The 27080-nt window shown below is 47.0% G+C and overlaps 1 protein-coding gene across 2 annotated transcripts in view; it reads right to left on the bottom strand.

Moving 5' to 3' along the window:
* The window catches only part of LOC134851356 (uncharacterized), a 303739-nt gene extending 284636 nt beyond the window's left edge, over positions 1 to 19103 (bottom strand). For both annotated transcript variants that reach the window (XM_063867402.1, XM_063867401.1), the window contains exon 1: positions 19094 to 19103. The gene's annotated coding sequence lies outside the window, so the exon portion shown is untranslated. The remainder of the gene's footprint in view (positions 1 to 19093) is intronic.
* Positions 19104 to 27080: the final 7977 nt, after the last annotated feature.

The raw sequence follows: 27080 nt of genomic DNA, 5'->3' as shown, positions 1-27080 counted from the left end.
AACCTTCGCCATTTTCAGCAGCCGGCATTACAGGGAGCAAGGGATCTTTGCAACAAACTAGGACTCAAACATCCTCACGCTCGCAAAACAAGAGACTCGGAAGCATGAGTATCTGAAAATAGGTCTAAGGTCTCCAATAAGTCTAAGGAAAGAAGAAAACGTGACTCACATAAGTCTGACAAATCTGCTTCATCTTGTCATACCTCGACTGTTCACACTATGTCATCAAGTGAAAAACGGCATGAGTTAGCTTTGATAAAACGACGCCACGAGGAGCTGGAAAAGCAGTATCAGGTATCTATAAGACTTAAAGAGCAAGAGAACCGTCTTAAGTTTGAACAAAGTCAGCTGGAGCTAGAGCAATTGGCTGAAAGTCACAAAAAGCAACTGATTGAAATGGAAGTAAAAGCGTTTGAACTTGTGGACAGTTCATCTGAGGTTAGCGAGAAGGTAGTGGAACGTAACTCGACAGGATTAAATCAACCTATTTCAAAAGTAGCAACCGATCGGACTATTAATTGTGTAAACTCTGTTATTTCACAAGCACCTCCTGACGTTGTTAGTGCGCCAGGTTTGCTGGCCTTCACTCCTTTACCAATTTCGTCAGAACCGACGCCTTCCGCACACCTCGCTCATGCAACAAACACAAGTTATAGTCATAACCATCAGCACACTGCATTGAGTGACCCTGGAATCCATAGTCATGGACATCGGGCTAAGCCTAAATTTGGCAGTGCAATCCTTTTGCCATTGCAAGCTTCTGTTCCACCTGTTTCATTCCCAGTTAACAATATGCATTCCAGTGCACATAGGTTACCACCGCCGTCTGCTGTTCCTTACAGACCATGAGTTCAAACATAACTAATGGTGGTTCTGCAATCGGGCAACCGGAATCATTACCTGTCCCAATGTTACCGGCACAACCAGGTTCTGGTTCTGTTTGTTTGTCACCTGCATTTGCTGGTGATGGCTTCTCATCTTCTGGAGTAAACCCAACATCGGTTTTCTTTTCGGCACCTAATTGCCATGCAGCGCCAGTTCAGACGCAATATAATATTCCCTTTGTACCGCATACTGTGTCACCTAATATCAACGATTACTACACAAGTGATGCAAACTTATGGCGACTGGTAGCTACTACTCCAACCGTCACGCCTGCTCAGTGTTTTTTATGCTGGAAACATTTTTTCTAATGTGACAACTGTTGTCCCTCCGTGTAACACCGCCGCCCCGTATACTACTGGTGACTATGTATTTCAATTCTCCGCCAGTTCATCCGCAACATGTTCCGCATTTTGTCAATTATACTTATACAGGTTATCAGCCAGTCAACGAAGACTACGCACCGCCTTCTGCTTATCCGAACCAGGGTTGTTCATCGGATTGACCTCTCTCCGCTCGTGAATTGGCGGAATTATTGATGCATAGCCGCAAAGATAATCTTCCTGAATGGAAGTTAATCCAGTTTGACGGCAACCCGTTAAATTGGCACAAATGGTTTGGTCAGTTTAAGTACACCGTTGATTCTGCTGTTCTCACCGATGATACGAAGCTGACAAAACTCGTCACAGGCAAAGAAAAAACCGCAATTGCGGAGTTTAGTTATAGTGGCGTTATGTACAAGGATGCACTGGCCACCTTGCAACGGAAGTTTGGGCAACCACATGCCATTGTTGGTGCGCATCTTGATAAGCTGAATACTTTTCCTCCACTTAAGATGCACAATTCGGAAAATGTCATTAGTTTCTCCTCTGCCATATCTGGCCTCGTAGCAGTTTTCAAATCACTGTCATTCAACGATGATCTAAAGAGTGTTAACCTGTTAAACCAAGCTGTTAGTAAGGAAGCTTGGTCAATGCATACTGTTAGGCATAATTAGCAGCTACCAACCTTCTTAGACTTTAATAACTGGTTGAAAGAGAAAGCCGAGGGGCATAAAAGATTACGTGTACCCAACTCTAAGGCAAAAATGAGGAACCAGTTAAACCAAAAACAACCAAAGTTTTTGCAGCCAATAGCCAGGTAACTAGTAAGGCTCAGGATAAGTCTAAGTTTCCGCCGTGCGGTTTGTCTAAGGGTAGTCACGAATTGTGGAACTGTGCCGTTTTCAAGGAAAAGAATGCTTCTTAGGGAGCAAAATACGTAGCTGAACAGAAACTTTGCTTCGCTTGCCTCACTGGTAATCATAGTTTCCGGCAATGTTCTAGAGCTAAAAAGTGCCCGAAGCCAGAGTGTGATAGCACACATAATGTCTTGCTCCATGGAGCCGAGAAAATATTTCTTCGGAAGGAAAATTTAAATGTGTCAAATAAGGCTGGAACAAACAAATCCAAGGAGAATACAAACCTTTCCACCCATGCCGCTGTTATTGACGTACATGACATTGAATCATCTAAAGGGTTGTTGCCAATTGCAACACTTGAGGTATCCTCGGATGTAACCAGTCTCCTGACGTTGGTTCTTTGTGATAGTGCATCGACTCACTCCTGGGTGTCTTCGTCACTCGTTAACCGTCTCGGCTTAGTAGGGGAGCCCGTTAACTTGTCAATTAGTGGTTTCAACTCAACCACCGTTGTTGAGACTCAGAGGGTCAATTTACAGTTTCCTCCGAGCCGAATAGTAGTGATTTCGTATTTTCTCTCTGTGCATTTGTTAAAGACAAAGTTCGGATTGGTTCCGAATTAATCAATATTGCTGATTTGCAGAATAACTATCCACAATTAGTACCTATTAAGCCCACTCAAAAAACTTATGAGAACGTTGAAATTATTATAGGACAAGACTACTACCACGGCGTTAGACCCATTGAGTTCATCTTGGGAGATGATAAAAATTCACCGGGTTCCGTTCGCCTACCGATAGGTTGGGTCATAAGTGGTCCGTTACCTTCGTCCGTTAATTCTACTTCTTCGTGCTTCAAGTGTGTTGTTGAAGATTGTTCTCTGACCGACAAGATAAAATCCTGGTACGAGTTAGAATCTTATGGTGCTTTCAAACAACTCGACGCCCGTCCATCCATCTTATGGTGCTTCATCCATCCTAAATTCTGAAACCGTTCACAATGGCGAAAGATACATTGTGCCTATGCTTTGGATTGATAGTAATGTCAGTCTACCAAACAACTATTACTCGTCACTCGCCCAATTCAAAACATTGGAGAGAAGGTTAGGTAAAGACCCTGAACTGCGCGAAAGATACGCAGACACAATTAGAGACTACAATAGCAAAGGCGTTGTCGTTACCGTCGAACCGCATGATCCACGTAAGCGTACCAATCACGAGTGGTGTCTTCCGCACCATCCCGTCGTAAATCCGAATAAGCCGGGTAAGGTGCGTGGAGTCCTTAATGGGGCTTCTAAGTTTCACGGCACATCCTTAAATAAGTCCTTATTGGTGGGTCTGTAACATTCGTCTACTGTAGTCACACATGAGGCTTAAGAAAAATAGGCCCTATAACCATTGGCTCAAGAGTCAGGGACACTATCTCTTGTGTTTTTCTACCTCAAGAACGGTCGGAGCCAATTCGGTTCGCTTGCGACATGAGACTTGAACCCGTTACAGCCTAAAGGCCACTACCAAAATACCCCCCCCCCCCCCCACTCTAGAAATAAAAACGTCCCATACTTAGGTCTCGAAATACCCAAAATACATGAACGCCGTTAAAAACCGGGTCGGAACAATCCGCTTAGTTACTTTTTATTAGACAGTGGAACTTTGATCCATTTCAGATGGATCAACCTAAAACTCGCCTTATCTCAACATAACTGTCATAAAATACAGTCGAGAAATTTAAATTGAGAACTCACATGTCGATGCACTTGAGTATGAGGAGTTACTAAAAGATAAGCAGCTCGAGAATCAAATAATACAACTAAATAAGTTTGATGCTAATTAGTTTTAACCACAGAAGTAAGTTCTGTCTCAAGAATCAAAGTTTCTGCATGAACCATCGGGACACTTGAGTTGTCCTCTCTTCCATTGAGTGTTCACTCTGTTCCGTTTGAATAATCGTCCTTTCTCAAGTCTGTGTTCTATTCTCCTGTTTTCGGGATAAGACAGCTCTACCCTCTTATTATTTCGTATCGAGAAATTGCGAATAGCAATTTCCTGCCTTTTTCTTGAGTAGTTTCCCGCTATTGTTAATTCGGACGTTCTGATTTTTCACTTTTGCCTTTTCAGTTGGTTCGAGAAAACTGAGCATGACAGGCTCCATTCGAAATTTCCAAAATTAAAACTTCACTCCAAAATTACGTGTTTCTCAAGGTCAAACCTCCAGACATGACCGACTGGCACATACTCCCCGGACTCGAGATCGATGTCCCCATCGTGTGTTGTCATCTGCCAGTGAGTCCCAGAGAACCGAGTGTTGCTCAAGATACAGTGCCAGTGGTCATTTACAGAAGTTTGCATCGGACTTAAGTTTATCTACCTTCCAAAATTCACAACCACATAAAATTTTCACACTATCGCTAAACAGCAATCAAAATCTGCATACACCTGCACCCATGAATCCCCGCTTTTTAAGCTGGTAATTTTAAAACTTCTTTTGTCCTATTCAGTCAGGAAATTGTCATGCATCATTTTGATTTATATAATAGATCTATCATATTAATAACAATATCTTATTCGTCTAAAATTTCTTTTTCGTGAACCCAGATTTCATCCGAGTTCACCCTCGAGCCCCCTCCCTCTCAAGACTCAAGACTCTAGAATTTTTCCTTTCGAGCCACCGGCTCACCTCGTATTCTTCGCCTTCGAGGTGCCCGACACCGGTGTTCTTGACACTGTAATTTGTTCCAACAGTGCCTCTTCGTCATCGGAGCTGATCACAATTTCCTCCCAGGCCTTCAGCTGTTCGTAGGATCGCATCCACTCCCTCTGCTCTTGCAACCTCTTCAATTGACTTGGTAAGCTCTTTACCTTCGACTCCCGGTTCAAGCAGAAGGAATTGTGAAGACTCATGCTTACATTCTTCGCCAGTTCCTCCTCTAGTATTGATTCCCTCGCTCTAGAATTGTCTCTGGATACTCTGCCCACTCTTTTCCACCCCGTCGTGATCGCATTTCGATGGGTTAGCAGAGGTCTCTTGAAGGCATCTGGTCCTATCTCGACTTGGAGTTGTCGATATTCCTTTTGATGTTTCCTCATGTGGTCCTTTGTTACCACATATAACCAGGATGTTATATGTGGTACGAAACCAAGGAAAGAATCTCAGGCGGCTCCATATATGTCTGATCTCCACTGGTATGGCGAATACCTTGCATGCGGTCTCGAATAACTCAAGTCTCCTGCTGTAATCTATCGCATGAATCGAATCAGCTGTTGGCGTTCTCGATTCTCTATACTTCGCTACGTTTTCTTCAATCCATCGTAGAGCCAGCATCGTGCTCACCACCAAGATGGTCACCTTTTGTCGATGCTCCGGTAGTCCCAACGACTTAATCTCTTCTATGTCCCAAATCAGACAGAGATTGGCGCGTTCTGGGTACCACACTGTCTGCGCCAGACAGTGGCATGGACAATCCCCATGCGTGAGGTCGATGCTTCTAAGATTGCGTTCTCCCGAGGCTTCCAGGAGAGGCTCAAGTTCCATCATTTTCTCGTGTATCACGTCGACTTCTTCCGAGCTTGGAGTACCTATTGCGGGTTTCCCCACCACGTTTTGCCTTCCGTGATCACTTGTGTTTTCGTTCTCCAAGCCTAGAAGTTCTTCACCCCAGATTTCACTCAAGTCGTCTCTTTGTTCCTTCGGTACTGCTCCTCGGATCTTCCCCAACAGCTTGTGTGAATGATGTGACATCCGAGCTAGTCTCACGCACTTGGGCACTGAGAAGGCCTTGTCTATCAATACCCTCTGGCTGGACACCTCCACCATCGCCATGTGTAGTGGATAGTGGCTTCCACATAGGTTAGCCAACACTGACCCCACTAAGGATTTCGCATTCAGAGGCAATCCATAGGCTTCGCTCATGGGAAATCCCATCTCCGCCTCGAGTCCAATTTTCCAACTCTTGATGTGCTTCTGGTTCACTTGTAACACTCCGGGCCATGATTCCACGCTCAACGCGGTCACCAGGTGGTGTTCTGACTCTAGCCTCTCCAGTGACTGGAGACTACACATTCTTGAGAAAAATCCCAAGGCTGTCGCTAGGTTCACGGTGGTACTCGTGTAACATTCAGCCACTATCTGTATCTCGCTCTTCTCCCTTTCAGTGATATCCTCAAACCAGGTGATGAGGTCCTCTTTCTGGAAAGATTGTATCCTGACGCATGATTGTCCATCACAAGTATGCTCGCCGTTGCCACATGTCGAATCAAGACAACTGCCCGGCTCCATCCTCTTCACCGACCCTGTTCCACTCGTCACCTCACTCGACTCTTTCATTTGAGGCAGGATCAGTCTATGTACTATACTCAAGGTCGCCAAATCCTCATCCTCTGTCGGTGCCAATCTCACTCGCTCAGTGACCGCCTCAATCAGGCTCGCATGGGGATGTGGACACCAGGAGGGTCTGAGTAATTTCCATACCACTTCCAGATTCGTGGTCAACACGCCATTCCCGTTGCCCATTTTTAGTTCCACTCTTTTATTTGAGCGTGGCACACTTATCACTTCCGGCGTTCTCTCGAGAATCAGACCCAGGCTAGGTCTCTCTCTCTCCACAGTGTCTATCTCCATTATCTTCTCTGTCCAGAACTTCAGTAGCTCCGCCACCTCATAGTTTCTGTGAGCACCTCCGGCTTCCAAGTCCAAGAAGGGGTTGTACGCCATTCCCATCACTCCAGAAACATACTGGTACTCTCTCTTTTTGTTGAGTTTTAAGTACTCCCCTGACGAAGCCAGGTTGCGGTGAACGTCGTGTTTCTCCTCAAACTTCTTGTTGTAGAACCTTCGTATCTCATCTAACTTCCTATGGCTCTCCAGAGATTGCCTAGAACCATCCTCCCTCTCTATTCCAGTACTCTGGTACACATTCAGGATGACTGTGGAGACTCTCCTTTCCAGCGTCTTGCTTCCAACTGCTTTCTGATGACATGCTAGGATGGTGCTGTCAGTCATCATCGACATCGTCCATCTCAAGAAACAGGTTGCATCTTTCCTTCTTACCAGACTCAAGCCTGAGTTGTCCCTGGCTACGTGCTGCATCAGCATTCGATATATCTCTAGATTTTTGCCTCCCAGCTTCAACTTATCGTACGAAGTCAGTGTCTCCAGCTCTATCCCCAACAGGCTCCACGCGAACATCAGTTGTCCTGCAGTCCTGATAAAGGGATTCGCCATCAGCGGCGGTGCCGATGAGGGTGTCCTCATAGCCTCTTCAAAATGATCCTTCAATAAGTTTTGCCAGGATCTCTTCAGCTGGTTCGCCAATTCTATCTTGTTAACCTCAGCCTTCTGCTGTGTGGCCTAACTGTGTCGTTTGCGGGCTACTCCACTGTTCAATTTCTTCAAGCAGTCTTCCATTTCTTTCAATGTCCCAAGGGCTATCCACCACGGTCGGGAGGTATTTCTGGTTTTATTCTTCTCAAGAGGATCGCTGGTCACTTGTTTCCCAATAGCCTGATGTTCACTTGAGACCCATTCTTTGCCGACGTCCACCTCCCAGGTCTGCCCGCTCGTCGAACCTAGCTTCATTTTTATTCTCTGAGGTTTGAAATCTTCCTCCGTCACTGAGCTAGTGGGGTTTTCCATTTCTTTTTCTATGTCGAGCAGTTTCCTCGGTTCATAGCTACTCTTGTAGGCTGCCGTCTTCCATCGCGCCAGAACCATGGGGGCCATCTCCCTCAAGTCCTTTTCCGAGACCGCGTCAGCTGAAGGACTGCCCAATCCCTCCACGTCTCTCTTCCTCTTGCGAGACCTCACGTCTTTATTCGGGGGCGTCGTCGTTATCATCACTGATTCAACTTCCTTCTCTCCAACCAACTCTTGCCTCCCCCTGCTCGAGCCTTAAGGATATTAGTACTTTTAATCATATTACTAGTTCCCACCTTATCCCCCCTTGTATATTTAATTATTTTATTGTCAGTTTTCTATTTCGGATTAGAGCTGTCTTTACATTTGTCTTCTCTGGTCTTTTTTGATGTTTTCCTCAACTCGACCATCTTGCTCAGCAGTTCTCCTCTAGCTTTCTCCTCTAAACCCGTCCCCATCAGGACAGGTTCACCGAACTTCACCACTGTGTCCCACAGTTCCTCTTTAAAATTGTCCAATGTGGTGTCTTCATCCACCTCTCGATTGAAATCGCTCAAGAATTCTTGCCAAGCATCTTTGTCCAGAGTGCCCAGGAAGGCGTCTCTGTTTCCCTCGAAGGTATTCTTCTCCCTTCTCTCTGCACTCAAGAAGATCATCCCCATGTTGGGATTCTCGCTCGTCAATGACATCTCTGGGTCCTTGCGGGGGGATGAGGTCAGAGGTGGCGTGGGGGTGTCTGCCCAGTTTTCTTCACTCAGATCCTTCAACAGTTCCTGCGCAGTGAACTCCTCCTCCGCTGGCTTCTGCTCCGGTGTGTTTCCCACCTCCATATCTTCTCCTGCCTCACTGAGAGTTTCATCCATGCTCTCGTCTCCCGACTCTGCTTCTCTTCTCTCAAGAATCCTCTTGAATCGATCTTCTACGGTGCCACTCCTTTTATCCCCAGGGGTGTCCACCGAAAGGGGTGATGGTGTCGTTGGATTCGTCCCCTTGTGCTCTGTCAGTGCCACGTACAATGGACCTGCTGCATCCAGCTTTTTTCCTTCCTGATTCCTTTCCACCTGCTCTAGTCCGTAAGGTGCCCGGTATCTCCTTGTGGCAAACAGCATCTCGTCTGCTTTCAGTGCGATATGCCCTTCATTAACTATCATCCTGCCGTCGTCCCATAACTGGTTCTCTAGACTTGCCCGCTCAGGTATTCTCAAGGCATCTCGCACCTCGAATTTCGGGGGCATCGAACCTCTCATTTTCTTGGCTTGAGTTATCCATGAATTTATCTTCGCATCGCTGGTATGGAAATAAATCGCTGCAGTGTAGCCGATGAAGAGCGGATCCCAGCCGTCGGTAAACTCCTTCTGCCGTTCTTCGGTTGTGGTTCTCGCGTAAGGGGACGGGACTACCAGGGAATTGTTCATCCCCAGGGTCATTCTCCTCACTATGGGGAACTCAGGAATGCTCGCTGGCAGGACCTCTTTCTCCAATATCGCCTCTAGCTCCTTTTTCACTAGCTTGAAGCTTTTCGTCCATGCAGGAACTCTCAAGATTTCTCGCCCATTGGCTGTCAAGGGATTCAAGTTCCAGAACTTGGGGTAAGTTTCGATGGGGCCCTCGCGCTTGCCTCCCATCCGGCATTGCAGTTGTCCTCGGAAACTGTACACGATCAACTCCGGATCCTTCACCTTTCCAAAGAGCACCGTGTTGCTCATCTGTGCCCTTAGCACCTCTTGCTGACACCAGTTAATTGTCGTTCCATCTAATACGCTTATGAGGCTCACGTGGGTCACAGAGTATCGATAAGCCGTCACCAGAGGGTCTGGGAACGCAAACGTGACGGCCGGTCCATAGATACAGGTCACGACCTCCCCCAGCCCCCGGATCATCCCCATGGGGTCCGATCTCATGGCCAGGCATAGGTCCGTCAATAGGGGCATGCCTGCATTCGCTCTTCTCCATTCTTCTCTTGTCTTCGGGCTCTTTGCTTCACCAGTCAGGTGCCTGTTTTGCATCAACAGGTACTGCACTAGCAGCGTTTTTAGTCCTGCCGCACACTTGTACGAGTAGGTCTCAATACTCGAGTGTGTTCTTCCCATCGACAGGGGCTCCCCGTACCTCATCAATCGGTGAAATGACGCCAGCTCACCGTGGGTCAGAAGCACTAACGTCAAGTACCCGTCTATTCTGAGGGTATCCACGCCACGACTGAACATGTATGCTGGGCCCATATTAAACAAGTGCCTCGGGTAAACCAGGTACAGCGCCAGCAACAGACTGATAGGCATGTTCAATACCTCCTGTATGAATGCTTTGAAGATAGTCTCCTTCGCACTGTACACCTCGGTCAGGAACTCTTTTCCCCAACAAGGACTCAAGAACTCGAGAATCTCATGATCCCTCCTCGTCCTTAGCTCACCTCTCGCATGCTCCCTCCAGAATCCTCCAATCGTGACCTCATTGGCTGCTGTGACGAACCTGCCAACCGTCATCTCCTTCTTCTCAGCTATTCCCAGTTGCTCCTCAAGAAAATCCCAGATCTGCTTCACCAGAAGCGGCGCATCTTCTCTTGTTTTCTCCGTGGCGTTTTCCAGTCTTGGTGTCAAGAAGGGCCACTTGCCTCCCTCTTGTGCCAACCGATGCACCATCGACTCTAGTTGCTTCTCCGATGCGGCCACGTTCTTCTTTTCGTTGTTGGGCCCTCTAGATCTGCTGGTTGAGCTCGTGATGGTCAACTCCATGTCCCGAAACCACAGACTAGCCGTCAGGTGAGCCACCACTGGATGATCATCCCTTATAATCGGGCTGAGCTTGAGTTGCCTGGCGAAGTTGGATATCTCCAACAAGAGGACCTCGTCTAGTACGATGAGGATGTCGGCCAACTCGTAAAAGCCTCTCAACGCATGGGAGACATCCGCCATGCCACCGCGAGTTCTGATCTGCGCAGTCTCAAGTTCGTCGGTTCCAATTCTCGGTTGGGAGCTGCCATCAGGACACGCCACCCATTCCCCTCTGCGATCAAGATCAAGATCGCGTACACAAACTGCAGAGCGAGCGGCATGCTCGAGTACCCGGGGGACGTTGTGAACGCCACTTTTGTCTTGGAGCCGAATCTTGAGGCAACATTCTCTTGTATTTCATTTATGGCCGCAAATAAGGTCTGGATGGCCTCCCAGATCCTCTTTGGCGTGGGCTCACCACCCTTGAGCTGCTCAAGAAATCCCGTTGCATGCAGATGATCGTTCATCCCTGCAAACAGTAGTAACTCAGGTTCGCAGGGCATTTCTGACTTCATTGCCACCACCAGGGTCAACATCTGGTTTAGCTCCGCTCCCGGCAAGGCATATATCAGGGTCTCTGGCCAGAACAACTTGGGAGACGTTCCTTCAAAATCTGATCCTGCTACGATGACCACCCTTGCTGCAGCTGGATCTGCTCTGTCGTAAACTGCCAGGGTTTTGGCCAGCTGCGTCTGCCCGCAGGGTTTCCCATATCGGGGGTCGTTGGCTAGTCTTGTGCCTTCATATGCGGCGTCTGGTAACTCCATTTCTCTCGGGTTCATCAGTTTGTCTACCACTCTCAATTGTGCTGGAGTGGCCACTCTAATTCTGGCAATGCTGGTTCGGTGCTTGGGAGGCTCCACCACCAATCCCGGGCTCCCTAATGACTTGAGAGGTCTGTAATTAATCGGTCCCATCACCGATTTTGTGGGAATTCCAGTCAGATCCGCAGTCTCCATCAACTTCGCTCTCGAGAAATGTGTTTCATGAGCCTTCAACCAGTCCACGCACTGGTGTCTCCCCAAGTCTTCGTGTGACACCTGTTCCAGACCCAAAGCTCTCGCTAGCTCCTGCCTACATTCCAGATCCTCCAGATCCAGTTCCTTGACCTTCTCCTCATGTTTCGACCTGCTGGTCTCCAGTGGCTTCTCTGACCTCTTCTTCTCCGCAACCACCACTGAGGATATTATCGACCCTTGAGGAGTTGCTGATATCGCTTCATCAGCTTCCATGGGTGTGGTGCTCGGTAACTTGGTCCGGCTATTCTTCGAACTGTCTCTAGAATCGGCTCTCTCGCCTAAGCGACTGGACAAAGACCTCGGGTTGAAGAAGGGTGGGTTTGGAGGTGGTCCGAACGTGACCTGTGCTGTCTCCAGCAATTCTGCCTCTAGCGCACATTTGTGTCTTTGGAAGACGTTGTTCAACCACTCCACCCCTCTGGGCCTATCAAAGTGAATGCCATCCGCGGATGCATCGTCAGGGAAAGAGGATAGCTCCATTTGTTCAGCCACGTCCAGTAGCCTAAGGGGAAGGACACTCCTTTGATGTACCTTCCTGATTGCTTCGTTCAGGCCTCGCACTTTTGTGTTCATCTCCACTGCATGTTGATCCGCTCCCATGTTGTAGGGAACAGTACATACCGTGAGAATGGCCGGATCCATTTGGATCCGTATTTCCTCGAGAATGCAGCTCATCTTTTCGTGCAGCCTTGTCACCTTCCTTGCTTCCCCCCTGGACACATCATTCGTCCCAACCATCAGGGTGACCGTGTATGCACTCACCATCCCTAACATCTCAAGTGTCGCTAACATCTGCGGCGTTGCGGCTTCGGCGAAGCTCAAGATTCCCGTTTGCCAATGGGACTGGATCCGGGTCAGCACCCGCAGCAAGCTGTCCCCAATGATCAAGTGAACCACGCCTTCAGGCACTCGCGGATGCGTGAAGTACTCCACCCAAGTCGCGTCGTGGAAGCAATCTCTCCTCTCCCTCTGCGCCGCGTTCCAGTCTATCCGATTGTGCTTGTGATATCTCCCTTCCGTGTTCTTCTTGTAGCTTGAGATCACCACACTCCTGACAGGTTGCTCCCCCCACGTCGAGGGTAAGTCCGCTCTTGCCGAACCCTCGCGACTCCTCAGCTGTAGCCGCTCTTGCAACTCTTTCAATCGTGACGAGCTGCCACTCACCTGACTACTACCCGGGGTCGAACTCGGCGTATATCCAGGCAGCGCGACGTCCATTAATGGTCGTTTTACTTGAGTCTCCATGCCGCGCAGGGAGGACGCTGATTCGGGTGGGATACATACCTCCAGCCCCTCGTTCATATGTTCCTGAGCCGCACGATCGAGGTTGAATCGTCCCTTCGACCTAGGAGCTTCATCTACCTCCATGCGTGACTCTGGCCTTGAGACAGTCACTACCCGTTCTTTGGGCCTAGCCCCTTTCTGCATATCGAGCTCGCGTTGTTGTCGCTGGATCCTCTCAAGTTTTGCCTGATCTCTCTCGAGAGCCTGCTTCAGCTGCTCACAATTCGCGGCATTCTCCCGCTCCCTTTCTGCCTGTAGCCGTTCAGCTCTCATCATGTCCAGTTCTCTCCGCGCTTGGTCCCTCTCAAGCACCGCTTGATCCCGGTCGAGGTTCGCCTTGTTTCTTTCCCGCTGGGTTCTCTCGAGTTCTCTCTTCATGGCACTGACGTCCTGATAAGCTTCCCCCGTCTGCTGTGCCCGTGTCATCGATGGTACTTTACTCGTACTCTGGCTCGTGGACCTGACTGATGGTCTAATCGGCAGTGGGAATTCCCCCGCGCCATACTCCGTATTGTTGTTCAGGCCAGGGTTCCTCGCCAAATCGAACCCCCTTATCGCTCCATCCACGTTCCAGGACAGCCATCTGGTTTGTTCTTGATTGGACACTCCATCAGTGGTGTAGCCTACCATCAAAACCGCCTCCGTCGCAGACTCCCGACATTCGCCCTGTTCCTCCAATTGGAGGATGGCATTCAGCATCACTGCCATTCTCTCGTCCACTTGAGTATAATCCAGGTCCCTCAGCCGCCTGTACAATTCGTCAAGTGTGGGCTTTTCAGAGCCGATAGCATGGACTTCCAGAATCGATCTGCCATTTCTGTGATTTCAATTGGGTCCTTGAGTATTAGCAACTTGATTTTCACCTGAGCAACTTGAGTTTCACCTGAGCAACTTGAGTTTGAGCAGCTTGAGTTTTCTTCCTTCAATTGAATATAGATGAGTAGTCAACGTGAGTTCAACAAATCAATCTGAAAATAACACCCGATTTTTAGACTGACAAGCTCTGTCCCTAACCAGAAAACCTCATTACTTTTATGATTAAAAACCCTTTCCTTTTCGCCCTACTAAAATAGTTCAATTGAAATATTCTAAAAACCTGCAGATACATTTTATGTTTTAGCACCATCAATCATTTAAAATAATAATTGTCATGCCAATCACCCCTAAGATCCCTTACCTGTTTTGTACCCCAGTACCTAGCTCAAGACTCCTCCCTCACACCCGACTCGACACCCCCGTGTACCCGACTCAGGCGATGCTCAAGTAGTACTTCTTATGAAGATACACCACTATCTCAGTTTCTGCAAAGACTACATGTAGGATAGCGTACAATTCCCTTGGGCTCAGTTTTCCCCTGTTTGGGTCATACACCGGCATTGAGACCTCTGTTATCCCTCTTTCAATCATGAAGTCTTGTAGTCTTGTTAGTGCCAACATCACGTGCTCGGGATCAATTGTGTTCCTGTCATTGACCCTCGTCACTAGGAAGCACAGGTATTTCCCCGGGACTTGTGCTACTGATGGTGGGAGCGCTGCCATCCCTCCCAGTCCTGGTCTCTGTCTGAACAGAAACTCTACGTTCTGGTATTCTCTCTTGAAGTCAGCTTCCAGTCTTGATTTGAAACTCATGTCTGCCGTGATGCAGATCGCGCTCGTTCTGTTTGACAGGATGAAGTCACTATCTGTTATCATGATGTTTTCCGAGTACTGATTGGGTATTTCAAATTTCGTTTTGAAATTCCGGCCTATGTTAGGCTCTGGCTCCTTTTCTTCCAGTTCTAATTCGCTTGTTTCTCTCACTTCCTTGAGCTTCTTTATCATCAAATTTTCGGTGTGGGTAAGTCCTACCCCCACTCCCCGGACAAAAATATTTATCGACGTCCCCGTCGATGTTGTCGGGTCTGAATTGTCCGGTGGAATGTCCAGCGGCCTGTCTGTCGCCGTCCAGCCGAAGAGAGGGTCTTCTGACTTCTTGTGTTTTTCCGCTGACACGTCGACTTGCTGGATACTCTGTCCTCCATGGCCTTCGTCTTTGACGTCGCGTATCCACTCTAGTATCCTCAAGTTCGTGTTCGCCCTCCTCTCTATCTCGCTCTGTTCGAGGTCCGTCTCCATTTCTGGTGTCGAGTAATCTCCCTGCGGATAGTGTCCTCCATCATCAATGACCTGCCATTCCTCTTCGGCTTCCAGTTCGCCTGCACTCAGTAACTCCTCGCCCAATTGGTCTGGCTGTATCTTGTCAATCAAGAAGTCATCCCCGTATCTGTTGTATCTCATACCCGTCCGTTTACGATTGCCAGTTCTGGTTCCCGGTGATATTGGTCGATCTGGCTCCATCCACTTCGGCACCTCATCTTGCTCCGGGTCGTTCCAGTCTTCTTCTGCAAACGATCCTGTTTCAGACTCCACCTCTATCTTTTCATTGTCGTCCAAGCTCAAGTTTTCATTGCCATCATTTTTCTCCCTGGTGCCCTTCTCATTCACTTAACACGCTGGTTCTACCACCAGGTACTCGAGACCCTCCATGTCTTTCGGTAGGCACCAGTCTTCCGGGGACGGGACGTGAGGCTTCAGATTTTCGTAATGTGCTGCCGCCCAGTACTCAAGCGGTAGAACCGTCCTTGCTGATGTACTTCCGTTTTCATGAATGGTCCCCTCCACTTCTTGAGTAGTTTCTTTGTTCCCTTGGGCGGTATGACATTTTGGAAGACCCACACGTACTGGCCCACTTCATATGGTTTTGCTTGTAATATTTTTTCGTCATATTTCTTGCGTTGTCTCATTTGCGCTTGCGCCGTGTTCCTCCTGCATAGCTCGTTTAGCTCTTGTTGTCTTTTGATCGCTTCCTTCACGTATGCCTGAGGCGACGTCCTCTTCCCCTCGTATTCTGGGTAGAAGAATGTTAGAGGCATCGCCCTCTCCCTGCCCGTCAACATCATGAAAGGACTGATGCCCGTCGTTGAGTGATGTGTACTGTTGTAGGCTCCTACTACCTGTGGCAGGTATTTGTCCCAGTCCGTCATGTATCTTGAGCAGTACACCCTTAACATGTTGACCAGTGTCCTGTTCTGTCTCTCTACCAACCCATTGGTCTGTGGATGATAGGTCGTCGAGTGTGCTTGAGCAATGTGCGATCTCCTCATCAAGTCCCCCACAAAAGCTTTGCCGTTGTCCGACTGGAAAGTCATTGGACAACCATACCGCGATATCCAATGCGTTATCAATTGATCACATGTCTCCTCGGCCGAGGCTGTTTGGCACGGGACCGCTTCCGCCAACTTTGTGAAGTGATCTATTATAACTATTATTTGGTTATAACCCGACTCCGTCATGCAGATTTTCTGATGGTCTATCTGCACCACTTCATTGAATTCCAAACTCTCGACAGACTTGAGGGGAAACTTCATCTTTCTAGGGTCTTTTACTTGAAGGCATGCTAGGCAGGCATTCACCCATCTCTCGCAAGCTTTTCTCATGCCCGGCCAATCAAACCTATGAAGTATCCTTTGTTGTACTTTATCTATCCCCTGGTGGCCCATCTGGTCGTGTGATCTGAAAAGCACCTCCGTTTGGTACAATTGTGGTAGTATGATGAGGTTGTGTTTGTGTAATACCTTTTCCTCATCTCTCCTCTTGCACGCTACCACCCCATCAGCTGTGTGATAAAGTAAGTCTTTCTTTTCTTTGTAGAACTGGCTCAAGATCTTGTAGCTGTCTTCCTCAAGTTCCCCCTTCTCCCTGACCCCCGACTGGATCCATTTGGAGAGATTACTTGTCATTTTGTCATTCTTCTGGGCTCTTATTAGGTCTGACAGCCTATATCTCGCCTTGACATGCTCCTTTAGCGCCATGATCTGTCCATTCATCTCACCAGGGTTGTGGATGTCATCACTCAGTTTCACGCATATCATCCTTTTCACGATTTTCATGTCGTCTTCTGGTACCAGATTCGTTCTGACGTTCGAGTTGCACGACAGTTCCCTGAATGGCTTTCTTGAAACCGCAATTTTCTCAAGTTCTTCACCACCTCGTACCTCTTGTATGTCCAGATTGTACGTTCCTGAAGATGGATCCGTCTGTAACTCCCTGTCGTGTTGTCTTATCTTCTCTTCCGCCAATATCATGCACAGACTATCCTGGTCTTCACTGCTCTCATCCGAGTCTTTATCCCATTCTTCATGCTCCCCGGACAATTTCCCTTCTCCGGTTTCTTCTTCTTCCATGAACCTGGACCACTCCCCGGACTCTTGATCTAGTCCCAGGTGTTCAGCCTCTTCTTTGAACGCCACTTTCTTTTTCCTAACCTTGGTCTGTTCGAGAACGTCCTCGTGGATTTTGTCAACTAGTGACCGCACGACGTCCTTGCTATCAGCGACGCTCCCTGTTGAGAGGTCAGTATTGTTCACTGTTTCTTGTTTCCGAAGTATGGTGACTTCCGGTTCCCTTTGACCCTTCTCTTGGATCACGGGTTTGTCATCTGATAGTTTCTCAAGCAGCCTCATTAAATCTTCATCTATTCGGGCAGTTCCCGCTTCTACCTGATCGAGATCATAACCTTTTGCCTTGAGCGTTTCCCTCACGATCTTGGACTTGAGCATTATCTCTACCGGAATCCTTCTGCTTTTCTTCAAGATGGTCTTTTCTGGATGTTCTTTAGGTAATTCCGGATGATCTTCAATCGGTTTGCCTGATTTGTCCAGCCATCTCGTGAGTGGAAGACTGTCGTACGTTTCCTTGTCCATGAAGGAGAAGCCATCTTTGATCTCAGGTCTTTCCGCCTCTCTTTGTTCTTGTCTCTCGTAGAACTCCGTCTTCTTTTTCAAGCTGTCAGCATTTTGATGTTTATCTCGTGTTCTATGCTCAATTATCATGTTGTATCCGTCTAGGCGAACTATCCACCTCCCAATGTAACTTTGGTCCATTGAGTACGTTTTCAGCCAGCTTAGTGCTCGATTGTCGACTCGCAGCTTGAAGGGCTCACTGCCTAGGTATGCCCTGTATTTCTCGACAAAGGTGACCACTGCGAACATCTCTGCTTTCGGTGCTCCCTACTTCATTTCTGTGTCACTTAGGACTTTGCTCCCGTACGCTAATGGTCTCAAGACTGTCTTCCCATTCCATTCTTGTTCCTGATGGAGAATTCCTGAAATCGCAACTACCGATGCATCCGTGTCCAGCACGTACATCCCCTTCTCAGTCGGCATCCCTAGTACTGGTGCCTCGCATAGCTCTTTCTTTATCCTCTTGAATGACTCTTCTGCTGCGTTGTTCCATGTGAACTTCTTGCCCTTGTGCCTCATCAATTGTTGCATCGGGTACACCTTGTCCGCATAGCCTTTGATGAACTCTCTGTAGTAGTTAGCGAAGCCCAGGAAGCTCATCAACTGGTGTTCCGTCTTCGGTGACTTCCAGGTTAGGACTGCTTCCACGGCGTCTGGATCAGGTCTGATGCCGTGCTTGTCTACCATCCTGCCCAAGTATTTTATTGAGTCCTTGAGTATCTCGCACTTTGATGGTTTACACTTTAGCCCCGATCTTTTCATGCACGCGAACACCTCGTCCAGTCTCTCAATGTGGTCTTCTAGTGTTGGCGTTGCTATTACCACGTCATCCACGTAGCACATTACCAGATTGCCATACTTCTTTGTCACGACTATCAGCGCGTGTGCCATCAATCGCTGAAACGTGGCTGTGGCATTGCAAAGTCCAAACGGCATCCGTTTCCACTGAAACAGACCCAACTCGCAGGCAAACCCTGTCTTGTCCCTGTCCTGCTTCCGTAGTGGTACCTGCCAAAAGGCCGAGCCTAAATCAAGAGTCGTAAAAAATTTTGCATCACCTAACTTCGAGAGGCTCTCATCAATCCTAGGTATGGGATAGGCATCCTTCACCGTGACGGAGTTCAGGTATCGAAAGTCACAACAAAACCTCAACTGGTCGCCTTTCTTTTTGGCCATCACTACTCCACACTCCCACGGTGACTTGGATGGTTCTATCATGTCATACTCTAGTAACGTTTCGATCTCTTTTCTACACGCCTCTGATTTGTGCGGGGTCATGCGCCTCGCCCCCTCCCTGTGCGGTACCGCATTCTCCTCGAGTTCTATTTCATGCTCAACGAAATTACAACACCCGATATCCGCTTTGTGCTTCGAAAAAACTTCCTCGTTCCGCTCTGATGGCTTCGAGCTGTTCATCTTCCAGTTTGCCCCTCAAGTGTTCAATCTCCGGCAGAACCGGTTTATCAGTTTGCATTTCATCTAGTGTGGGTCGCTCTGGAAAGTTTGAACAGCTCGACAGCCCATCGTCCGTTTCTGACTTAAGTGATTTAATAAGACCTGAAGAATCTTTTATTTTCTGCAATTGTCTCAAGATACAAATTTTGTCCCTGTGATTGGGACAATCAACAACTTCATTCTGTTTCGAGTTCTCAATTGTTTCATATCGAGTTTTAACCGGTAAAGCATATCCCAGTTTCCTCCCTCTCTGTATCGTGATCGGTATATCAAGGGTATTCAACAAGACACTGACGCAGAGGCCGCTCTTCGTTATCGAGAAGGATCTTCCTAAAACAGCAGCACTTTGACTATTAGGATTCGGAACTATACACACTTGCTTATTGTCACTTAATTCATTGTAATTTTTCATCCACAAGCCTACGATTGCCGCTTCATTTGCCTTTAGCCTCACCCTCCTACTCAAGAACACCGGTGCTTTGCTTTCATTTGCCATTATTAAATTTACCGGTTTGATTGCGTACCTCCTATTCGGGTTCCGTATCCTGAACATTGCGTTGTTTAGATCAATCGCTACATCAAAGTTTCTGATGAAGTCTCTGCCTAAAATAAATTGGTCGGACTCATCTAGGTTTTCTACTACAAGAAAACTCATCCACAGGTTACGTTCCCCCAGATTGAGCGCTATTATCGGCGTTCTGCCCAACACGCGCAGGGCCCCTTTGTTCGCAGCCGATAACCGTATTCTCGAATCTATCAAGTCATCTTTGTTGAAGCCCATTTGTTCCCAAGTTTCGATTGGTATGACACTCAAGACCGCTCCCGTATCAAGTAACCCACGTAACTGAGTCTTCTTGCCACTTATGTCTAGCACGTGCCCTGTCACATCTGCCTCTGTCCCGATGTGCATCGCATCTTCTTCAAGCATGGCGCAGTGTCCAATCGATCTCACCTTTAACTCTTCCTTCCCTACGTAGATTTGCCCAATTAGGTCTTCATCACATGTTATCATTGTTTTGGTATAGATGTTGATTCCATCTATATTCAACATCACCTCATGTGGACCATAAGCTTCTGTGTATCTGTTATCAACACGTACCGACTTGCTACCCCCTCGCGTGAGTAGTGCTCTCAATGCTCTAGAAGTCGATTGTAGACTTATTAAACTCAAGTAATCTGCGTACAGATCAATGTGCATTATTGTCTGGTCGCTCGGTTCGCTCAAGTTTCCCGTTACCTCGTGGCCGCCCACTGTGATTATCGACATTATTCTAGCCCCGATTTTTGATATGCCGAATGGTTTTCCTGTCACCATCTTTACAGTGTTACAATTTCCAGTCTTTGTCGAGCCCGATACAGCCTCTGGTGCTGGATTCGATCCAGCTAATGCTTCGTTGAAATTCTGCTTTTCGATCTCCTGCTTTAGTCGTTGTTCTATTTCTTTCGCTGCCAGATCCTGCTTCACTTTGTTGATGGCCTCCGCTGCCGTCTTTTCGTAATCTATTTCTGGGGCTTTCTTCGCCGTGGCCTCTGCTGCACTACCACATTGTGTTACAGTTTTCATTGATTTCGTTGGTAGCTCCACATTTGGTCCCTCAAGTTTCTTCGTCTCAAATTCACCTTGTCTGTTTCTCTGGTTCTGCACCGCTGCTAGCGCCAACTTGTGTTTCGGATGACTCTGATTCTTGACCGCTTCCCAAAACAACGGACAGTCCATCCTGAAGTGCCCTTCTTGGTTGCAGAAGAAGCATCTTGCTCCTATTTTGGTGATCAAGCCGCTATAGAACTCGTGTTCTTCCATTTGACTCATATCTTCCTCATCAGGTGCATATCCCAAACTCTTCATGCCCTGTTTGTATGTCGTGCAATCCGCCACATGATGATCAACTGACCCGCAGTTAGCACACGACCTGCGTTTGTCCATGTCATCTCTGGGCTTGTACCATGGCGACCTCTGTGGCTGACTCCCCCCTTGGGTGTTTCTGTTGTCTGAGTACGAGTATTTCTTGGGTTTCATCAGCATGTACTCCCTTGACTTCTGCCTCATCTCTTCTGGAGTTGGCGCATTATCTTTCGACAATGTGTAATACGTTACTAACATCGTTCTCAAGTCATCACTTTTTACCCCATCAATGAACTTTGAGGCTATGCTGAAGTTTCTTCTATTGGTAGATTCTTCTGGGTCACTCCTCCTTCTCAAGCTCTCGAGATCATCTAGGAACCTTTCTATCGATTCGTCATCTCTCTGTCTCCTTTTTTCAAATCGCATCATCGCTTGATGACCCTTCATGCCTGAGCCGAATCTATTCAACAGTATTTCAAAGATTTTGTCCGCGGTATCGCGTTCTTCTTCTTTCTTCGCAACCACGCATTTTAAAGCTGTGCCTTCTAAATTGCTGAGTATGGCTGTGCATGCTTGTCTTTCATCGTTCAAGTTGTCCTGTTCTAGGTGTAATCTCATCACTTCCAAGCAAGTATCAATGCATCCATCAGAGTCATCTTTGAATTCTTTTGGCTTTTTGATTGTTTTTCTGGATTTTCCCTCTCTTCTATCATTCGAGTCAGTGTTCCTCGTGGCGAAGGCCTCTAGGGTTCTATTCATCATTTCCCAAGTGCTTGCCCATGTCATAGCATCCGGACCTGCGTTGCTGTTAGCTGTTGAGTCCCCCGGACCAGTCGTTGTACTTGACGTTCCATTCTTCATGATCGTTTTAGTAGCTGTTGGTGCTATGCTCACCGTGTCCCGGGTTAAGGGCAACGGTGTCGATTGCCGTTTGTTCCTTTGTGGTTCCACAAAGTCAACTCTGGTGCCTTGCGTGCGATCCGCTGCCGGTCTTTCTTGTGAGGTAGAATTTCTCAAGATTGCATCCAATTTCGCCTGTATTGCACTCGAACTTTCGGCCTGATTCTTGCCCATAGTGTCCATTCTCTTTTCCAGGCCACCTAATTGGCTGTTGACATCATCATATCGGTTTTTCAACTGTTGTATATCTTTTTTGATGTTCTTATCTCGTTCTTCATTGGTGGCGTCTACCTTATCTGACATCTCCTTGAGTCCCTCATCTGTTGCCTTGGCCAGGTTAAAGTAACTATCTAGATACTCGTGTTTGTTGTATCTTAACTCTTTTCTTATCACTTCTCTGTCCTCTTCGCTGTGCTTTAGTTTTTTGTCAATCTGATTCAGTTTCGCCATCAAGTCACCCAGCTCAATCGTAGCCTCTTCATGGTCAGCCATCGGTCTGTCTTTGGCCGTAGCCTCTGCTTTAGTTTGTTCCTCTCTTGGATTGGCTTCTGTCGTCTTCGTGCTCACTGTCCCAAAGGTTCGCGCTCTTTCAGCTTTTGGCTCTTCGGTCATGTTTTCTTTCGTTTTTAATCCGACCATCATCGCCAACTTTTCTGTAAAAGATGTCTTTTTTACTTGAGAGTCTTCTTTCACCGTTTCCTCGGTGTTGCCTATTGCATCTTCCACATTGTCTATTGGTGAGAACTCTATGGGATTCGGGTTCGGTTCTTCTGCTTTGGGCATTGGGGTTGACTCCGTCGCCATTTTCCCTGTTTCATTCATCCACACTTTGATCGGGTGTCTCTAGATCAATCTCGATGGTGGGTTCTACTCGTTCCCCTTCCGTGCCCTCTTGTGCTCTGTTCTCCGTTGTACTCCTTGTGCTGACCATATTAATTGAAAAGCTCTTCTTTGTTATCTTCGGACCCATTGATGTTGTTTTGCGTAGCGACGAATTATACTTTGTCTTTGCTTCGGTAGATCTTTTTTCAGCTACCGGTACTCTGCTCCGCCTCATTATTTACAATTGTTATTATTTACAGTATTATTATCTACAAAATTTCTACTCTAAGGTTAAAACTCTAAGTAAAAAGAAATTGACAATTCGCTAAAAACAATTTTTTTTTAAACTCTTGAAAACTTTTATGTGTTAGGTTAGGATAGGGAATGTGTTGTTATAATTGGTTACTTCAACCTAACTTAGTACTCTTGTAGTACCCCCTTCCTAATACTGTTCCAAGACTTTCTCTCTACCGTCCCAAGACTATTCAGTGTTGTCCCAGTACTTCTTATTTGTATCCTCAGACCAATGTCCCAAGACCAACGTTCCTAGACCAACGTCCCAAGACCAACGTCCCAAGACTAACGTCCCGAGACCAATGTCCCAAGACTAACGTCCCAAGACTAATGTCCCAAGTCCAATGGCCCAAGACCAACGTCCCAAGACCAATGGCCCAAGACTAATGTCCCAAGACTAACGTCCCAAGACCAATGGCCCAAGACCAACGTCCCAAGACTAATGTCCCAAGACCAATGGCCCAAGACTAATGTCCCAAGACCAATGGCCCAAGACCAACGTCCCAAGACTAACGTCCCAAGACCAATGGCCCAAGACCAACGTCCCAAGACTAATGTCCCAAGACTAATGTCCCAAGACTAACGTCCCAAGACCAATGGCCCAAGACCAACGTCCCAAGACTAATGTCCCAAGACCAACGTCCCAAGACTAACGTCCCAAGACCAATGGCCCAAGACTGTTTTGTACCAAGACTGCTCTGGTCCAAGACTGCCCCAAGGCTGCACTGTCCCAAGACTGTGTTGCCCCAAGACTGTCCCCAGACTGCAATGTCCCAAGACTTCTTCGGTACTGTCCCAAGACTCGTCACTGAGTGTCTGGATATCGGATCTTTTTCCTCTTCGTTGTAGGGACTTCTTGATTCACTGTACCTTGTACCACCACTCAAGCTCTAGTGAAAATCCCAAAAACCCTCTCTTAATGGCCAAATGCTAACCCCCTTTTTGAATTACCTCTTTTTCTATGTTCCAAGCAACTTGAAACCAAAACCTGTGCGCAGGTATCTTGTGATCACCTGTTCGTATAAAAACCAATCGCAAATCCTCACCAAAATGCAACAATAAATAAATAAAAATTTTTTAAACAAGAAAAAATAATAAAACAGAGAAATCAACCAACCTAAAATTCAAAGGAGACAAATGTCGACCTTCTGTCGAAAAAAAATGTCTGGTACCTAACTGCCACGCGTTTTCCTCCCCCCACTAGCGATCTTATGGGGTATCACAAAAACTGTCTATATCCGTTCCCCCCTACCAATCCAACCAGCGTACCAATCTTAACTGGAGTTAAATTTTGGATATCCACCTATTGTTACCAACGCGTGTTGATGGCTAATGTAACTAAATCAACGATGTCGATTAATTAGTTACTCTAATTTCCCCCCTTTTTACTATTTACAACCGCCAACCTCTAACCTAACCAGCCCCCCTACTAACCTCCCCCTCTTTAGCCCCCCTCTTAAGCCGAAAAATCCCTTAAGCGCCGGGTGCTAAACCTCTCGAGAGAAAACCGTAGACCGGTTTTCAGGCCTGCTTGAGTAAAAACTGCCTCAAAACAATGGGGCTCCGCTTATCCAATTTTACACTTATTTCCTATAATGTAATGTGGATTCTAACGATACCCGTTGTTCGACTTGAGAACACCCCTGTGCGTCCTCTTGTAGTGGTCCTGTGCTGGTTGTCTCTGTTCTGCACTTGACAGCAGAACCACTTTCCCACTCGACTGGTCACCTCTTCCAATCAAGTCTCCTAGTGGTCCGTTTCGATCCTTGTGAACCACTTTCCCACTCGACTGGTCACCCTTTCCAGTCAAGTCTCCTAGTAGTCCGGTTGGGTCGCAATCTACCTGAAAACCCTTAATAACGCCCCCCAATCGGGCACCTTACTGAAGTCACTGGTTTAAATTGCTAGATTGATCGAAACGATCGGTTTTATAAAACAGTATGTGTATACTATTTAATTAATACAAAGGTTTGATCCAACTGATTTGGTATCAAAGTCACTGTCTTTTTTCGTTTTATGGTTTTTGTTCCTTTTTGTATTCTTTTTTGCTCGTGTTTTTGTCCCCCTAGTTGCCCCCCTTCACTCGGTTAGCTAAGCCTCGTTCGGAGAGCGTACCAGGAAGTTTTCTTGAGTTTTCCTAAAAAGCTATCACGGTACAACCGGAAGGTTTACACGTTCCCGCTGAACCGTACCACCGGTACTCTAGAATGGGCATGTAGCCCGGAGCTGTGTCAAGTGGGTTCGACTCCGTAGTCATGATGTCGTAAAAACACCCAGGAGCGCCATAAAAACACTATGTAACATTCGTCTACTGTAGTCACACATGAGGCTTAAGAAAAATAGGCCCTATAACCATTGGCTCAAGAGTCAGGGACACTATCTCTTGTGTTTTTCTACCTCAAGAACGGTCGGAGCCAATTCGGTTCGCTTGCGACATGAGACTGGAACCCGTTACAGCTTAAAGGCCACTACCAAAATACCCCCCACTCTAGAAATAAAAACGTCCCCATACTTAGGTCTCGAAATACCCAAAATACATGAACGCCGTTAAAAACCGGGTCGGAACAATCCGCTTAGTTACTTTTTATTAGACAGTGGAACTTTGATCCATTTCAGATGGATCAACCTAAAACTCGCCTTATCTCAACATAACTGTCATAAAATACACTCGAGAAATTTAAATTGAGAACTCACATGTCGATGCACTTGAGTATGAAGAGTTACTAAAAGATAAGCAGCTCGAGAATCAAATAATATAACTAAATAAGTTTGATGCTAATTAGTTTTAACCACAGAAGTAAGTTCTGTCTCAAGAATCAAAGTTTCTGCATGAACCATCGGGACACTTGAGTTGTCCTCTCTTCCATTGAGTGTTCACTCTGTTCCGTTTGAATAATCGTCCTTTCTCAAGTCTGTGTTCTACTCTCCTGTTTTCGGGATAAGACAGCTCTACCCTCTTATTATTTCGTATCGAGAAATTGCGAATAGCAATTTCCTGCCTTTTTCTTGAGTAGTTTCCCGCTATTGTTAATTCGGACGTTCTGATTTTTCACTTTTGCCTTTTCAGTTGGTTCGAGAAAACTGAGCATGACAGGCTCCATTCGAAATTTCCAAAATTAAAACTTCACTCCAAAATTACGTGTTTCTCAAGGTCAAACCTCCAGACATGACCGACTGGCACAATCCGGGCCTACTCCAAAATTTAATTTTTGTTTTTTTTGCGATTCCGTCAACACAAGTACGCCGGCTCCGCGTATATAGAGGGTATGTTCCTCAAGGTAGGAGTCCTCGCCCGCGATCAAGTTTCCTTCCGTTTTTTGTATCGGGAGGATACCACTTCCTATGTGGTAGTTCACCAGTACACTCGCCATATATTCGGTGCACGGGATTCGCCTACGTGCGCCAATTTCGCGTTGGGAAAAACAGTAACTGATAATATGCTCATATAACCTGAGGCCGCCTCAGTCGTAAATGAAAAACTTTACATGGACGATTACTTGGATTTGTTCGAGAACGTTACCCATAAAATTAAAATTAGTCGCGATTTGGTTTCCTTACTAAAGTTGGGAGGATTTAATTTGACTAAATTTGTCAGTAATGCTGATGAAATTACTTCAGCAATGAACCCCGAGGATTGCGAAACCTCGTCTTCACCCATCAAGGAAATTTGTAACGGTGCCGAACAATCATCGCACGTCTTAGGTCTTAGGTGGGACCATGTATAAGACACATTGGTTGTCAGCAGAGGCGTGGATCGTCCTCTCGATAAGGCAATAACTCAACGAACCGTCTTGAGTTTCGTCTCTTCTGTGTTTGACCCCGTTCGGTTAGTAGCTCCATACACAGTTAGGGCCCGTCTTTTACTTAAAGATATTCGGAAAATCAGTGGCCAAAGTTGGGACGACGAATTGCCGGAGGACATAAGAGATAAGTTTCTCGAGTGGCACTCCGGTCTCCCTCTCTTAGGGCAATTGACTATTCCCCGTTGTTTTTTCACAGAGCCGGTGGATCAAATTGAGCTCCACATGTTCGGTGATAGCTCGCAGGACGTTTTCTGTGCGGTTGGATTTTTGCGTGCGCGACTCTCGAGTTCGCACAAAACTCAAATATCCTTCATCTTTGGTAAAGCTCGCGTTGCGCCCATGAAAGCGCTATCTATACCGAAGCTAGAGATTGAAGCTGCTCTGCTCGCCACACGACTGAAGGATGATATACTGA

This window comes from Symsagittifera roscoffensis, chromosome 7, assembly GCF_963678635.1.
Source record: "Symsagittifera roscoffensis chromosome 7, txSymRosc1.1, whole genome shotgun sequence".
Lineage (NCBI taxonomy): Eukaryota > Metazoa > Xenacoelomorpha > Acoela > Convolutidae > Symsagittifera > Symsagittifera roscoffensis.
This window is presented reverse-complemented; position numbering and strand designations above follow the sequence as displayed.